Below are 18,500 nucleotides of genomic sequence, written 5' to 3' on the forward strand. Positions count from 1 at the left end.
GATGTAATTTATGGAAGTTTAATGGAATGTAACTAAAATATGTCGCGCTTCCTCGAGCGACCACTTCAATCATTAAATTGACATTAAATTTAACACAAAAGATACGCATACGGTTTGCTTATTTAACGCGACACGTAGTCATGTTAGAGTTGCCATTTATAGAATGCACACATTGAGAAAGAGGAAACAGAACCGGAATAAAACTATTCTGTGCCCAGGCAATGGTCATCCCAGGTCTGGCTGCTCTGCTTGAAACGTTCGCCCTCAAATGCCATAACCATTACACGTAAACATCATTACATAAACCTTTATAAGACTAAGTGACAACGAATTTGTAACATGACTCGAACAACCTTCTCAGTTGTGCATGATTCAATTAATTTTCTTTATGACCAATGTATTCGACATGATGAAATGATACTTTACGACTTCAAAAGCTAAATCTAATTGATATTGTCCCTTGGGACCCAGCAACAGTAATTGCTTTGAAGGTTAATACAAATGATCATTTATGTGTGGAAAATGCATAATTTGAAAGTGTAGCGTCCTTTATGTGACAGAATTACACCTAAGTTTTTGAGGTAATTTGTGGTACTTTTTCATTCCCAGTATCATTAGTTTCACAAGTCCTTGACTCCTGGTCGTTATCTTGGCGCAAGGCAACACGATTCCGCCCTTATTAATTGTTAAATATTGATCTTTTCCCTTTTTTAACCTTTGACGTTTCAGAATTCTTGCGAGGCTACAGTCCCTGACTGAAAAACTTCAGACCATTACTGCATTGAATTATGTAACGGGACTGATCGTGAATAAGGCATTACACCACCACAAACGAATTTGAGCAGTGGGATTCTGTCACTTTTATTGTGCTTCCTTTAAATGGTGATAGCTACTCACTATTGACGACATAACTGTAACTGGTTACATGACTGCAGTCGATAGTATGTTTGCACTCTTAACAAAGCCCTCCAAAATCGGAGCGTAGAAAAAATACATGTAATTTATATGTACTTTTCCCACATTTTGCTGCCAACAAGTTTGAAACCACTGTGGAGTAACATGCACGTTCTTGTTATATGTAGATATACATGTACAAACATAACCAATATCGGTTCTTGTTTGCAGAGAGCATAAAAGCCTTGACCTTTTTAAACTGGTCAGAGTGTGGCAGAGGCTCACATCAGAGTATATAAGGGAAGAAAGATGCCACACAAATATGTTGTTAGCACTAATAACCTTAGATCTTTAATCAGACATAAATTCTGTCTGTTTTATTGCTTTGAAAACAATATTTATCCAACAACATATTGGTTTCTTTGTTTTTTTCCAATCTTTAATCGAATTCTGATAGTCGTAAGTATGTCACCTAGGTTTGCTTCAGCTCCGTAGACTATGAAGTTGCCATTTATCAGGTTCTCAACTTCGAGGGACAATTGTAATATTGCCTATTCGGACTGAAAATTATTTTTTGTACATATTCCACATGTCGAAAATATTCTTTTCCTGGAACGTTTCATTCAACTGTAAAACACAATCTAATTTTGCCAAATATACGCAGCAGTTGTACGGGGAGTGTCAATGTGTTTGACAGGCATGTTACATCATAGATAAAATGTTACATCACAAATACTCCATCTGGAAGAGACCATATGCCGTGTTGAAGTAGTAAACTATCAACGTGAGCTAAATGTACGAATGTAAATGTACCGTATGACTTATTCAGATTTATGGAACAGATAAAATGTGTACTGTGGTCTTACGGCGATCTATTATTTAAAGTTTTCTAATAATTCCAAAGCATTTCCAGTTCCCCAATAACGCCAAATTATTCCATTTCTATTGAACTGACATCGAACTTGGCAACTGATTTTGCATCTGCGATTAATGCAATTAAATTATTAAAGAGGTTAGCGGAGAAGTAAAGGATATCCTTTGGAAATATTTTTCAATTGACTGTCCAGAACAAAGTCCACATTTCATTTGCAAAAAAACACAGTGGGCTCAAAGTGTAGAGATTGATGAGATGAAATTGAACTAGGATCCTATATCCCCTTGAATGTACATCAGTAAGAATCAAACAGTCGTTAACTGATGAAGTTTGGGTCCCACGTGTCAGGGTGGAGTGGCTGTTCCAGGAGAAGACTAACTCCTACGCAGTAACCATAACAGAGACAGCATCGCTTCCCCAAAATTAGAGCATTGCTTCCGTAATACTGCAAGGTAACTGATTTAGTCTGGTGTACAGTAGTTGGATCCTTTATTGCATAGTCTAATTATATATTATTGGTATTATTTGATTTTGTTGCTAACTGTATCATATCATTATAAAATAAGGAATTATTTTTCACTGTTCCAAGGTAATTACTTTAGTCAAAGAATCTAATTCAAACAAAAGCAGTGCTATACACCATTTAAGCGAGGTGAGTTCCCATGTTAAGAATGAATGTCTATACAAACATATGTTGATTTGTTGGGTGTTGCACTCATTCGAGTGTAAGTTTTTAGTTTAGAAGTGCCGCTTGTAATTCTGCGCTGATCGTTTATGAAATGAATATGTGTATACCTGTTGTATCAAGAGTAGAGTGGGACGGAATAAGATGAAAGATACCCTGTTGCAAAGAGATATAAATCCCAATGAACAGTGAAGAAAATGAAAATTCCTATTATTCTCCAGTGTTGTTGCATCATTGCAGGAAATTGGGAAACCCATACCAACAATCCTCGTGGCATTTTGTGTCGTTGGAAATCTAATCCATGTCGGAATGAAACTTTTTCATGAGTGTTCATTTGCACAGTCGGTCGGTTTATTTACCAAAGAGGAAACACATGCATGAATTCATACTTTGGGTGTTTTGGTAAAAAGCATCTTAGATACCATGAACACATTTCCTTATAGAGCAGTGCTAATTATCAAGGCTATTAAGAAATGAAGTACTTGTTTAAAAATTTAGTTTCAGGTGTACACGTATATATGTTAAAACATACAGTTCCAATTAATTTTTTCTACTGTTCAACTTTCATCTCGTGTGTTACATGAAGATATTCCGAAACATTTCCTTTCTCTTTAGGAGGTTCAATCAATAAGACATAAATATGCAATTGAAAACTGTGCATTTGGAATCATTAAAGAGAATCATTTTGGTGCTGGTTATTACGCATATTATCTTGAAAAGCTGCATCCAATTATAATGTGCCCTTTCAAATGACCTACGGTTTGATTATTTTTTTATATTAAAGACAGATACTTTCTGCATTTGCATCACGCTGGCTCTGCTTAAAACAGCACGAATCGAGTTATAATGTCCTTTTTTAAATGACCTACGGTTTGATTTGATATCAAGGAAAGATGTTTTATGCATTTGCATCACGTTAAATCTGCTTTCAACAACTTGTATTTTATGTTCACATGACAAGTTATTCCGCAAACACTGACATTTCAAACAAGTCCATTCTTCCAATTAGGGTTCACGTCCTAGATTCATTTGGGCCGTTGTTCATGTCAAATATCATGAACAAATGAACTGAGGATCATTACAGGTAAAACGCCAAGTATATTTCTCCACTTGTCCAATCAAGACAAGATGAACAGCTATGAAAACATTATTGAGTGTAAAGATATCATTTATCAATGATTTGTAACAAATGTAAAATTTCTTAATGACTTTGATCAATATTCAATAGTTATCTGTCAAATCCATGTTATAGATGGGATAGAAACTATTCACGTGCGTGCATTAACAAACTTGAGACTTTAATATGCAAGTAAGTGATTTCCATTTAAAGAGTCTAATGCGCTCTCTTCCATGACATTTATACAGATTACTTTCCATCTTTGCACAAGATGTTCTGATAGGCATCATTACAGCATAAATTTGGTATATGTCTAATCAAGACGCGAAAACTTGATCATGCTGAAAATATAAAGAGATCGTGCATCGATTATCGATGGGAAACAAACTGCAAAAACATCTGTTTCCATAATTATCTCTACTTGATCCCAAAGGGACATCGCGTCATGAGTATACAATCAGCTAACTTTTCTGCATCAAAAAAAACAAAATTCGTTATGACGAAAGTATGTCCATTAATACTACCGGATCAAATATTTGTTTGACTTTCATCTGAGGAATGAGTCATTCCAATTTATATGATGACGTTCTTTGATGCATATGGACTCTTTAATCTTTAATAAAGACAAGTCAGATTCAAGTCAGTAACTGCAATGTCGTCCACGCTTGCACTTCCCTCAACATTTAAATGTCATTTGTGGCATACAGCAGCCCCATGATACTGCTTTCTTACTTCCAAGATGTCATTCTTGAAACCTTAGACCTCGAGCTCCCGGCAATAATAACTTTGAACATCCAACAAGACAAAACTGCAAACCTTGTTCAAGTACAGTCTTAATGATTAGTGCATAGGTAAGTCAAGTGTTCACAGGATGCAAATATGGAATTTAGAGCTGTCTCTTTCTTTTCACTGTGATAATAAAAATGTCAGTTAGAGTTATGAAAATATCATATGACCAACCAATTTCATCAAAGCATCCGAAGAACGAATGTGAAATGTTCTGGCTCCTACATTGTTCAGACATCTGATATGCTTATTGAATGCAATGCCAGCGAAACTGACTGATTTTGGACCTGCTATAGAGATCACGTTGATGATTCCCACCTGTATTGTTCAAACATCTGATATTCTTAATGCCAGCAAAACTGACTGATTTTGCATGCTGTAGGGTTCACTTAGTTGATCTTGAGGTTTTCTTTACATGCAGAACGGCATATATTTTCATCATTCAATTTTTCCCCAATTACCCACGAACATCGTTCGTGATGATAAGACAGTCATGCCTCTTCATATCTCATATTTGAAAGGACGATGTTCTGATGCCAGAACACCCTTGAGAATATTTTCCATGCTTCACGAAAAGAACTCACTCAAATGTTCAGTTATCAGGTCCGAAGAATGATGAGTTTCTTGGGGATCAAAGAAGCTCTACCGGTATCAATCCTGATTAAGCCTTTGAAGCCAAAGTAACTTCTCTTCGCTGCCAGGACCAAGTGAATGAACACGTAAGGAGTAATCTGACTGCTGGGTAAGAGTGTTAATGGGACAATAATCACAAGAGGTAAAGTGACTAAATGTTAAACGTTCATTTGTTTTAGTCTAATCATTTCAAACCCTTTGTGATCATTTATTCTACCATGACGTAAACTATTGAAGTGTTTAACTCAAATTAGATTAAATTGAATTTCACCAAATTGAATTAAGTTTTCATTCTTGAAGCAAATTCTATTAAACGATGCACCTGGACACTGTTTTAATTTGAGCTAAAAGACTAATGAACTAAAGTGTCATGGTTGATTTTTTGAAAATGAATGAGGATCGGTACTGCCTAATTTTGCCATGGTTTGTCGAAAATTGATTCATTCAACAAGGAATACTACATTTGAGTCACCAAATGGGAAAGAATATACCAAACAACAACGTGGGTGTGCCATAAATAAAGCTATGCGATATTGTATCGTCTAGTTGAAACTATTTACTTTTAAACAGCATCCACTTGAGCTGTTTTCGGATGTAGCAATAATGTATCCAAAGACAGTATTAACAGTTCCGATTTATCTCATTATTTCCAAACCGCTATATGTCTGCTTCCTGTGAAATTTCCTATCTTAGTTAATTCTAAACTCGTATAATTCGATTTGAATCCATTTGTCCTCGGTAAAGTTATTGTTTCTGAAACGAACCCATTTGTGGTTTTATGTCATATCAATATTGATACTGATCAATGTGATAACAAGTGTGAGGGGAAAGATTGAGAAAGATTGATGGGACCTTCCAGTAAACAGATAAAAACATTGAATATGTCATATATGTATTTAAATTATTAGCGGGTGAGCCATCCATACTGATTCCAGTCCGAACAATATTCAAATTAAATTTTGAATCCCTTTGTACATAACAATACAAATCTGTTTCAATTTGTGCAAGGGAAACCTCGAAGTACAGTCCATTGGTGGTGCTTAAAGTAGGCACTCCATATCCCCTTTCATGACAACTAATTGTATATAAATGGTGTATAAATGCTTGCATCAATTAAAAGATACTCATAACGTTCTCCTGTGTCTGTACCAAATACATTTCAGTCTTTCAACTTCAAACCGAGTTTTGAAGCAAAATGTTTTTAAATGGTAAAAGAAACTGATAATACCATTGCTTTGATATAACGTTTCTCTTCGTTGAATCTAATGTATTTTTCGAAACGATTCCACTTTACCTCACTCTAGCCTGTTTATGATAAAAACATTTATCGGTAGTTATAATTTTTTAACAGATACCACTCTAAATCAAGGAACTTGATCCTAAAGTGGCATTCACTCTTTTCTAATCTACACAAGTCGCGACCATGCATGTTTAAACTTTCGTGAATGAGTATTTTCTTTTATAAAGGACTGAGAACATGACTGGCAATTTTCCTCAAGCACATCTCATTTATTTGAAGGCAATAACAGCAAAGTTAATCCTTCTTTTACCCAACCTGTCTTTCAACTGGCCTTCAGATCAATGTTATTTCGATAGTTCAAGAAGAAAAAGGAAAAGTCGATAAAGAGTTGAGTTTTAGAGTACCTTCGACCAAAGTAATTTGCCACTAAAGCCACCATCAATGTTTTCTCCATCAAGTTTTATTTTGCTCGCAATACAGCGTGCAGACACGATGTCAATGGGTTTGTTGCATTGATAATTTAGAATTAGGGTTTCTGAAATTTTGGAAAATCGCCATATATCAATCGCACGGTTATTTTAACTTTGTAGCTCTCCCACGCTGCAGAGGCAAATAACGTAATTTCAAGGCGTGTTTTAAACTAGTAATTCTTCAAAGAGCACGTTCAAAGAGGTGTCATTTTTTTAAAATATATATGTCATTTTCAAAGGAAAACCTTCTACAACAAGCAAAGTTACCCAAAGTTATTGATAAAGTGTACTAATACCTAATCCTGAGTGTGATTTTGGGTGTTTGTTTTGGGATAGTCCAAATTTTGACGAAAGCGATTAATAAATATAGTGAATTTGCTGGCGTCCTGAATGTGATGGGTACATTTGTCATTATAATCACTGTTATTGAAAAACAAACGAGACGTCTTTTCCTAAATCTCCAATCGTCATATTCAATAGACAGGCGTTTCCATTTTCAAATTTCTAAATCATATGACAGCACAGTAACACAAGCGTAAAATAATTACAGAATAAAAATAAAAAATAATAATAATAATAATATGATGCTATGTTTGTTTGTTTGTCATGAAGAAGACCGCCATCTGAATCGGTCCAACGTGATTTGTCTACAAAGGATAAGCGTATATTGAATAATATCTCAGCGAGATTTTCAGCAACAAACTTCAGAAAAAAAACGATGACAGGGCATCTGCAATATCCTGCCTGTTCGTGTTATTTGGAGTAGTTGTTCAGGAGTTGTTGGATAATATTGAGATGATGTTAAGAGAAAAAATCTTTTCGAGATATTCTTTCTGTGCATGCGTGTTCGATGGGATGTGTTTCACTGCGTCTCAGAACGTTTTATAAACTGGCAAATTAGAAAATAGGGTTGATAGAGTTGAACGTGGTGACGAGTGCGAAGATATTAAGATATCATTAATCAATGATTGTAGAGAATAGAATGCAAACCCTTCAGAACAGTTACACATTCATGCTCAGAATTCAGCCGAACATTTCGCGTGTTCGATGAGACGACATGTTCCTCTGCCTCTCAGAATGTGTGATAAACTAACAAATAAGAAAATAAAGTTGAACTTGGTGATGAGGGTGAAGGTGCAACGGTTTAAATGGTTTGAACAATGGCAACACTTCTGTGGTTTGACGTATCCTTTAAATGAAATTAAATATAAGCCTGATCGCGCCTTTATCCCCAAAAGAATTTTATTTTCACACAGGCCTGCCCCGTTCACTATAGTGTGTAAACAAACATGACGTAGAGAATGACATGATCCAACATGGATCCAATGGAGATAAAATGAAGTTTATGAATAATAGTTTATGAATAATACCTGATCAAAGGTACCTGCTCCTTTTATCTATAGAATGGCCCATTCCTATTTGGAGGCGATGTGGGCGAGCGATATAAAGCGCCAGACTGGTGATCCAGCGAGTTTGAGGTGACCGGATGGGGCCCACCTGTGACCGGGTGTAAAATCATTTGGACTCGGCTTTGTGGACTGACCCTAGTTTACAGTAGGCAAACCTATGTACTTAACATAACCCACAAATACGTTTGTAAATCAGTTGAGTCTTTAATATTTAACGGTTTGATAATGTCTTGCCTGAAACCAAACACTTATTCATATTTCTTTCATCGTCTGTCATGCTTTTGCATTGAAACATTACATGATGTAATTGGTTCAACCACAAATTCTGTGGAACTTCACAACATGACATTTTACTGATTGATGCATTTGTTCCAATGCACACCAAGTGTTTTTTCAACATGAAAAACAAACGAGTACAGTGTGATCTGATATTACACAACAATGCAGTGCAAAATGAAATCCTTCTAAGACTATTGGATTGGATTTGCTAGATATCGGAAGATTTGAGCTTGCACTGAAAAATTGACATAAATCGCTTTCGGTTTTAAAGTTATTTCATTACAACACACTGTTCAGCAATGTATATATGATACTGGCCTCCTGGTGTGTCTGTGACTATGCCTGCACAACTACTCTATACTAAAGTTTGTTTGGATGGCAGTGGGGAGTTCGGTAATCACACCGAACACCCGGTTTTTATACCATATTTGGTATAACGGAAATTTCCTCTGTTACCCATTAAGGTATTGTTGAAATGTTGCTAAAAGCTTCTGTAAATTAACTGACGTACAAAACTTTACACCCATGTGTTTCAGTCATACAGAAAAAATAACAAAACCAATCCATATGATGATACAGGGATAGTATGTAATGATCAGTACTGTATGAACCGGCAAACAATCATGACTGATGCTTTGAAACATACGGAGTCTGAATCACCGAAAGAATACCTTCTTGCCCAACGTAGACGGTTTTGTCAATGTCGTCGTGTCAAGGACATCCCACGAGCGGGTCTATAGGCCCTGATACCCTGATAGGCCCCGGATGCGTTGTCCAAGTGGATGTGGTTCCCAGTGCAGTTATCGTCACTGTCAGGAGGATGTTTCGGAGATGGAATAACCGGATGTGGTGGTCTCTCTGTGTGTTGTGACCTTTGGTCGCCAACTCCGCGGATGCCCAGGGGTCTGACAAGGCTGCTGGAAACGGTTAAAAGAGTTGAAGATGGTTTGTCGGCTGCAACCAAGTGTTCTGGCAATGTTGTTCCCATGAGGGACATACCCTCGACTCTCTCTCTCACACTCTCTCTCTCTCTCTCTCTCTCTCTCTCTCTCTCTCTCTCTCTCTCTCTCTCTCGTTTTTATGTCGTTATTGCGAAAGTTGCACGTGCAGTCACCTATCAACATGAATTTTGAGAAACGACAAGAAAAAGCAAATAACAAGCACTTTGGTGTGTTTGAGATAATGATTCACATGTATTATACATGTTTGGGAAATCATACTAAAACGTATTTTCGAAATTACGGGCGTCAAGTTTCTTTTGTGCATCAGTTCATTCTGCAGCTACAATCATTTTAATAGTTTTTTCATACACTGCTTCGGAAGAACATCAACTGATTTTCATCTGGGTTCTGGCTCGACATTTGTGACTGCCGCCATTATTTAATGATAATTTTGTTTGCAAGCATCAGTTGTCTGGTCCAAGGACAGATTCCGAAATGAACAGCGTTATGTCATCTCACGGGAATGGAACTGAGTGTTGAGCCCGACAATGAGTTAACTAGTTTCAATTTGTCATGACTTTCTCTTTTCCAGGCTGATAGGCAAAAGGAATCCCTAGAGGTTAGTTTACAGACAGCAGTAAATATTAACAACTTCCTACGGTAAAGTAAGAGACAACATTCATCATTTTTATTAATCCAAGCCGAGTCCATAGAAACCATTATGGTCATCTCAAAGAAAAAACAGCATCCATCACGCACGGTGCCGTCAAAACGCCTACGCAGTTATACAATGTTATCGAGTTAGTCATGTCACAGTTTTTATCACATTATCTAAGTGTCATTCGTTGTATCTTAACTAGATATAATATGTAAATCAGTCTGACCCACCATTCTGTTAATGGATCTACCTTCATATTCGTTTCAATAGATATACATATAAAAGTCATATATAACAAACACTACGATGGAAATGCATAAATATCCTAATAAAACAGTTATGGGATGTTTGAGAATGACAAGAGATGTAACACAAGAGCAAATGTGTTTAATGTTGGTATAATTTGATCAGTGAAGTATTCTGATTCTTACATGGTTGTACCCTTTGGGAACATATGACAGCTTATCCATATCCATATGCATGCAATGAACACAACCAGTTGTCCATTCCCAGAGGCTAATGGCGCAAGCAAACAGAGCATAATCAGTGTGAACTATGGATCAAAAGTACTCATGTCAGTTTGGTCACTTGATGGAGATGATGTTTGCATCAATGTGCGAAATTACCGCATGTCTGTAGGTGGACCACTTGACCGACAACAAAGTTAGTTGTTTTTTAATTAATATGGTCTGCAGACTGTAGACATATCGATATCACACAAGGAGGTCCAGGAAGCACATTAACTAACTGCTAAAAGCAAAACACTCAGTTGTTCTTGTCATCTTGCCATCAGGATAGCGTTCAAACTCGCAGCATCCGTCCACACACAGTAATTCCCCAGCCATGGCATTGGTTAATTCCTTACCTTGTTGTCAATACAAGACTGCTGATTACACCAATGATGGCAGTTAACGTGCGTTCGAGGGACCCTTCTAGAGAATTGAAGATGAAAGGGATATAGCAGCGCGAATAAAGCTTTCCCTGATAAGGGTTAAAAAACTTCTTGGTTGAATTAGGAAATTTATTACTAGATATATCTTTTATCTTTATTATGCCACCAAGCGTCAGTAAGTGGTAAATGAAGCAAGGGGCACTAGGAGCAGTTGTGTCACACTCGCCATAATTCTTGACATACTCTGTCAAAGAAGAAAATGTATATGCGGAATATAATCATGGTTGATGAAGTGGAGGTTGACCTTTTCCATGCCAATAAGTAATTCATTATCCATGAAAGTGACACTCTCAATGGCGCCACTGAATGCACCGATTCATATACATTTCTTCAGAGGTTTGACGCTTTTGACTGAGCACTGTTTTGATAAAAGTATGGGGTATTCAAAATAGCTGTGACTGGGTGAACAACGTTAAACGGCATTATGGATACGACCATCTACTGAATGAAATACAAGTACTTTTTCCAGGACCCTGTAATGACCTGTCAAGTAGTAGTAGTAGTAGTGAGTGAGTGAGTGAGTGAGTGAGTTAGTATTTAACGTCACATCGGCAGTATTGCAGCCATATCGTGACGAGAACGATTAATTATAAAAATACAAATGAATTACTATCACGGACATTGTAAAACCCTGTCAACGAAGGACAGTAAAACTGACTAGAATATCACAGAAAAGAATATAAAACTAGTGAATAGACCTAAAACAATGTATCTATAGATGACAGTAAAATATAAAAATGAGCTATAGGTTGCCAACAACTGAAGGTAGATCACCATACTAAGGACCATGGGGACTTACAGTACATTTGCTTCCTGCATGGACCCTAGTTGGATTTACATCATCCCTTCAGCTGTTAGCAATTTAGACAAATCTAGCCATAAAGTAAAACACACTTATTCTACGATTAAAAAGCTGGAAAACTGAAATTTACTTCAAATGTTTTTGGACTTACGTACCCTCTCAGGACAATTATTTTATTCTAACGTTATTCTAACGATTTGAGTTACTAATTTAATCTTCCAATTGTAAAATATTTATCTATTTACAGTTCGGTTAACAAATTTAATTCCTTTAAAAATGCAATAATTAAATGAGGACTAACACTGTTGAAAAGATCCTTCATAGTATGTGAATTAAAATACTGATCCCTTGTGATAGAATACTCAACACAGTCAAGCAAGATATGCTTGATTGTGATTCTTTCATCACAAGGGATGCAGAACGGAGGATCCTCACCTTTCAAAAGGTACTCATGTGTATATCTGGTGTGGCCAATACGACATCGCCGCATGATGACCTCTTCAAATCTGGACTGACAACCCAAGTAGGTGTAACCAATATAGGGTTTTATTGCATGTAATTTATTTATGCCCACTTGGGTGTCCCACTTCTTCTGCATCAGATCACGGATGTAAGTTCTAATGCTGGCTTTATAATCAGAGTATGGAATAAGAAGTGGTGTCACAGATTTGTTGAGTGCTGCCTTGGCAGCAAGATCGGCCATTGCGTTACCGGAAATACCTACGTGGCTGGGTAACCAACAAAAGACGATGTCGTATTGGCCAGTGGCAAGATTATTATACAATTCAATAATTTCTATTAAAAGTGGATGTTTACAAGAGATAGTTTTAATAGCCTGAAGGCACGAAAGAGAGTCAGAATAGATTATATAGTGTTTACGTTTAGGGTGTCTTTGAATATATTTGAGAGCTGTTAATATGGCGTTAGCTTCTGCTGTAAAAATAGAACTATTATCTGGTAATCTAGAAGATATTGTTCTGGATCCAATGACAGTGGCACAAGCAACTGCGCCACTGTCCTTGGACCCATCTGTAAATAAGGATTTATAATTGCTATATTTATGTTTCAGTTGATTTTTTCTTGTTTATACTGTAATTCATTCGTTTCTGATTTTTTAAAAGTCGTTAATGTTAGGTCAACTTGTGGCCTAACCAACTGCCAAGGAGGAGAAGAAAGAAGACGGGAAGGAGCTATGTTTTCCAGCTCAATGCTGGCAGCAGAAATAAGTGGTTTTATTCTTAAACCAAGAGGCGGAACAAGAGAAGATTTCTTTTTGTATAAATCCTCATACAGGGGATTGAAAACACAGTTATATGCAGGGTTGGACTCATTTGAATATAGTTTTGTTACATACTGTAAAGCTAATTTTATACGTCGCTGCTCAAGAGATGGTTCGTCAGCCTCGACATACAGGCTGTCAACAGGTGAAGTTCTAAAGGAGCCAAGACAAAGTCTTAGACCTTGACGATGGACTGAATCTAATAGTTTTAAGTTGCTTTTGCAGGCTCCACCATAGACAATGGAGCCATAATCGAGTTTCGAACGCACGAGAGATCGATATAGATGGAGAAGGGTAGCTTGATCCCCTCCCCATTTTGAATTTGAAACCACTTTCAATAAGTCAAGTGCTTTCAGGCATTTAGTTTTAAGTGATTTAATATGTGGTAGAAACGTTAAGTGTGAGTCAAAAATGAGACCCAAGAACTTAGCTTCCTTCACAACTTTGATGGGAGTGCCATCTAGAGAGAGTTCAGGGTCCTTATGTGGCTTATATTTTCTGCAAAAATGTGTACAATTACTTTTGGATTTAGAAAATTTTAAGCCGTTTTCAAGACACCATTTATTTATTTTGTTTAAACACAGCTGCAGTTGCCGTTCAATAGTATGCATGTATTTACCACGACAAGAAATATTAAAATCATCCACAAATAACGATCCATCAATTGAATCGTTTAAAACTTTTGATAAACTATTTATCTTTATGCTAAAAAGTGTAACAGACAAAATACTGCCTTGTGGAACACCCTGATCCTGATTGTAATGATCAGACAGGGTAGAACCCACACGGACCTGGAATTGTCTGTTATTTAAAAACATGGCTATAAATTCAGGCAAACGACCTCGCAAACCGAAGCCATGTAAATCTCGTAAAATGCCATATTTCCAAGTTGTGTCATATGCTTTTTCAAGATCAAAAAAGATAGACACAGCGTGCTGTTTGTTAATTAATGCGTTTTTTACAAATGATTCCAAACGAACTAAGTGATCGACTGTACTTCTGTTTTTCCGGAAACCACATTGTATATCTGTGATAAGGTTATTAGTTTCCAAGTACCAAACAAGTCGATTATTTATCATGCGTTCCATGGTCTTGCAAACACAGCTTGTCAATGAAATCGGACGATAATTGGACGGATCCGTATGATCACGTCCAGGTTTAGGTATGGGTACCACTATTGCATCACGCCATGAAGAAGGAAATTTCCCGGAAGTCCAAATATCATCAAATATATACAAGAGTGTCTCTAAACAGGATTCTGGTAAGTGCTTCAGAAGTTGATAATGTATGTTATCAGCTCCTGTAGCAGTGTCATGAGCTTGATCAAGAGCAGTATGGAGTTCATGAATAGAAAATGTTTCATTATAATCTTCCCCATTATCAGAATTGAAATTAATAGTTTTCTTTTCTTGTTGTTTTTGATATTGCTGGAATTTAGGTAAATAGTTGGAAGAGGAAGAGTGTTTAGCAAGGGTTTCACCCAGTTTATTTGCAATATCAGAGTTATCCGTATGTAACTGATCTCCATGTTTAAGATGATGGACAGTAGATTTAGTACCTTTACCTTTAATTTTCTGCACCATGTTCCATACCTTGGACATGGGTGTCCGAGAATTTATTTTGGATACATAATTTTGCCAAGATTGGCGTTTGTTCTGTTTAAAAGTACGCCGTGCTTTAGCATTTAGAATTTTAAATTTATTTAAATTATGCACCATAGGATGGCGACGGAAATAATGTTCTGCTTTTTTCCTTGCCTTCCTAGCTTGTTTGCACTCATCGTTGAACCATGGTTTTCTTATGTGTGGAACTACAGAGGACATTGGTATACACTCATCAGCTATGGAATTCAGTTCATCAGAGAAGCATTTAATAGCATTGGGAACGTCAATAAAAAGCCCAGGTTGAAGTTTTTCAGCACACAGTGTTTCATATAAAGCCCAGTTAGCCTTTTTAAAATTTCGCCTTGATGATGGAGGAACATCAGATGGAGTTACAGCTTTTAATACAGTAGGAAAATGGTCACTTCCACAGAGGTCATCGTGGACTGACCATTCGAATTCATTTAGTAGTTCTGAATTTGTGACTGACAAGTCGAGAGCAGAATAGGTCCCTATAATAGGGTGTAAATATGTGCTGGAACCATCATTATAAATGCATAAATCATTGTCAGAACAAAAATCCTCTAATAACTTACCTTTAGTGTTTGTAGCTACACTACCCCAGAGTGGGTTGTGTCCATTTAAATCTCCCATTATAATACAGGGCTTCGGGAGCTGGTCATATAGAGCTTGAAGATCAGTTTTGGCAAACGTGGAAGACGGCGAAATATAAAGAGAGCATAGCGTAAACGCTACATGTAAAGTAACTCTAACTGCAACAGCCTGCATATTAGTATTAAGTGAAACATGGCTTTGAATAACGTTTTGTCTGACTAGAACGGATGATCCGCCAGTGGCCCTATCACCCGGAGGTGAAAAACAATTATATGCATTAAATTGACGAAGGTCAAATGTATCTGTTTGTTTTAAATATGTCTCTTGGAGACATATCGCTGAAGGTGTAAAATCTTGGACTAAAAGCTGTAATTCATGCAAATTATTCCTCAATCCTCTGCAGTTCCACTGTATAATATTATTAGAATAAACTATCTTTTGGGGGGATTTATTGGGGATCTACCCCGCACTCTTTTGGAGGGCGACAAGCTATGTGCCCTAGAATGGACGTTTTCAGAAATGCCCATGTCTTCAAGAGACCCGTATTTATTAAACAGTTGAATTTTGTTCTGTGACCCTTTAGGAGCTCTGCCACTTTGTTGTTTTGAAGCATCAGGCTTTGGCTTCGGTTTACTTTTCACAGTTTGTTGACTATCAGCTGTCGATTGAGACTTTGAGTGTGACTGAGATGATGATTTGTGATCAGAAGAAGACTTTGAGGTACTAGGAAGTGATTCCTCAGTCTGAGATGATATGGCAGGGTACAAATGCTGTGGAGAATCACAATTTACCCAAGTCAAGGTAGTTTGGCAGCCTGTGGATGATTTTGTTATTTTAGGGGTAGACTCCAATGAAGTTTTTGCTACTGTAGCATAACTTTCTGGAAGATCAGACCTCTTTACCATTTTTTTTGCCTCAGAAAAGGAGATATTTTGAGTAAACTTTATTCTGTTTATCTCCATTTGCTCTTTCCAAACAGGACACTGTTTTGAAAATGAGGAGTGGTCGCCTGAGCAGTTGGTGCATTTTTTGACGTTACTGTCACAATCTTCTGTTGTGTGTGTCTTTTCACTACAGTGAGCACACACAACAGACAATGTGCAAGTATTGACACCGTGGCCGAACTTTTGGCATTTGAAACACCGAAGGGGATTCGGAATGTACTTTTCCACACTGATATTACAGTATCCAGCTTTAAGTGATGTTGGAGCAGTAGGTGATGAGAAAGAAAACAGACAGGTATTAGTTTGAATAGTTGTGTTGTTTTTACGGGCTGTGAAACGTTTGACATATAATACACCCTGATCTTTCATTTCGGAAGCGATATCAAGTTCAGACATGTCTGCCAGTAAGCGATCTCGATCACGTACGATTCCCTTGCTCGTGTTCAGTGTTTTGTGGGCCGTGACAGTAACCGGAGTGCCAACGAAAGTGTCAGTGTTCAAAAGGTTCGTTGACTGTTGCCTTTTGGCGCACTCGATCAACAGTGCACCAGAACGTAATTTTCTAATGTTCTTTACATCACCGGCAATGCCTTGAATACCTTTAGACACCGCAAAAGGGTTTAACTTTAAAGGTGCATTATCTTTGGTCTCAATGACAATAAAACGTGGCCAGTAGTCAATGTGTTTAGACGTTCTGAGGTCATCAACAGGGTCATTTTCAAGAGGACGTTTACTCTTTTAAGTGGGGGTTTCGTAAGCCATGGTGAGTTATTTAGGTTTCATCATCCGAGCTCCCCACCCACCACGGAGTATCACAAGGACAATGCTAAAGCAAGCGGGCCTCCAGCCTGCAGCACCAAGGATACCCGGATGATATACTCCAGCAGAAGAATTATGAATAATTGATCCACCAGATTGGCCCATGAGCCATCGCCTTCTGGGCATACGACTCTAGGCAAAGTTTTGAACGTCAATATTCAAATCAAACATGTTTATAAAAATAAAACCAAGACCAAAATTACATCAATTTCAAATTATACTTGTGCAATGATAAATATACATAGATTCCATGCACAGGGCTTGGCATGACCAGCCGATTGGTCGAACCGGGCCCATTCGTAGTAGTAGTAGTAGTAGTAGTAGTAGTAGTAGTAGTAGTAGTAGTAGTGGTACAGGCAGAACGGCTACGTTTCAGAGTACTCTCCTGTTTCACTGAAAACAGACTGGTAGGGGCGATGGGGTAGCCTAAATGGTTTAAATGTTCGTTCGTCCCGTCGAAGGTCCACGGTCTATTCCCCATATAGGTACAATGTGTAAATCCTAGTACAATCACTGTTTTCCACGACCATAAACGACAAAAATGCAAGTCTGTGAGTTTCGAAACATGACACATGAAATGTCCTCCTATTTCGTTTCTTTGCCTTGTTTTGTTTGTTGGGGTTTTTTTTGCTTGTTTGCATTTTGGGTTTGTTTTTTTGCGGGTTTTTTTATTTTATTTTTGGGAGTGGGGGAGAGTGAGGGGAGGGGGGTGTATGTTTTGGGTTTTTTATTGTTTTGGGTTTTTTTTCGAGAAATTGTTATTGAATTGGCGGGGATTATTATGAGACTGAACAGATTCATATCGTGTAATATTAAGCTGAATCGTCCTATTTATCTGTTTCCTTTCTAAATATTCAGACACACATGCTAAAAGCCTGGGCTTAAAATAGTAATTTTCAATTGTTCTGCATTTTACATTCCGTACTTTTCCAAACAGTTCCATGAAGCCATATTTAAACTCATTTCTTGCTCTCTTAGAATGCTGTTTTTTCTTATGATGTCTCAAATCAATGCCAGTTTAGGTTTGAATATAAGAACCACAATAGATCCAACGGAGTTCCATCAAATCTTAATCAAATCCAACATTTTATTTAGTATGGTTCTACTTATCAGTAATTTGGTTTCCATTGGAAATCTCATTTTAGTCGTTGCACATGTTCATTCTTATGAAGGAACTATTGCAGTGAACTTGGGATGACCAACTAATATGGATGACTGGTTGCATATTTCGTTGTATGTCTAATCAAGACGCATGGATTGGCCATGAAGACGCAATACAAAAATAAGATATCATTTATCAATGATCGAGAGTGAATAAAATGTTTCACCTTCAGAGCAGTTGCATCAAATTCATGTTTCTTATTTATCCGAAAGTTCCGCGTATTCGATGAGATATTGTGTTCCACTGCGTCTCAGAACATTTGATAAACTGACAAACTGGAAATTAAAGTTGAACTGGATGAAGATGTCCATGGGTTCACACGGCTCCGTTTAACAGTTGT

This window comes from Haliotis asinina, chromosome 1 (assembly GCF_037392515.1).
Source record: "Haliotis asinina isolate JCU_RB_2024 chromosome 1, JCU_Hal_asi_v2, whole genome shotgun sequence".
Lineage (NCBI taxonomy): Eukaryota > Metazoa > Mollusca > Gastropoda > Lepetellida > Haliotidae > Haliotis > Haliotis asinina.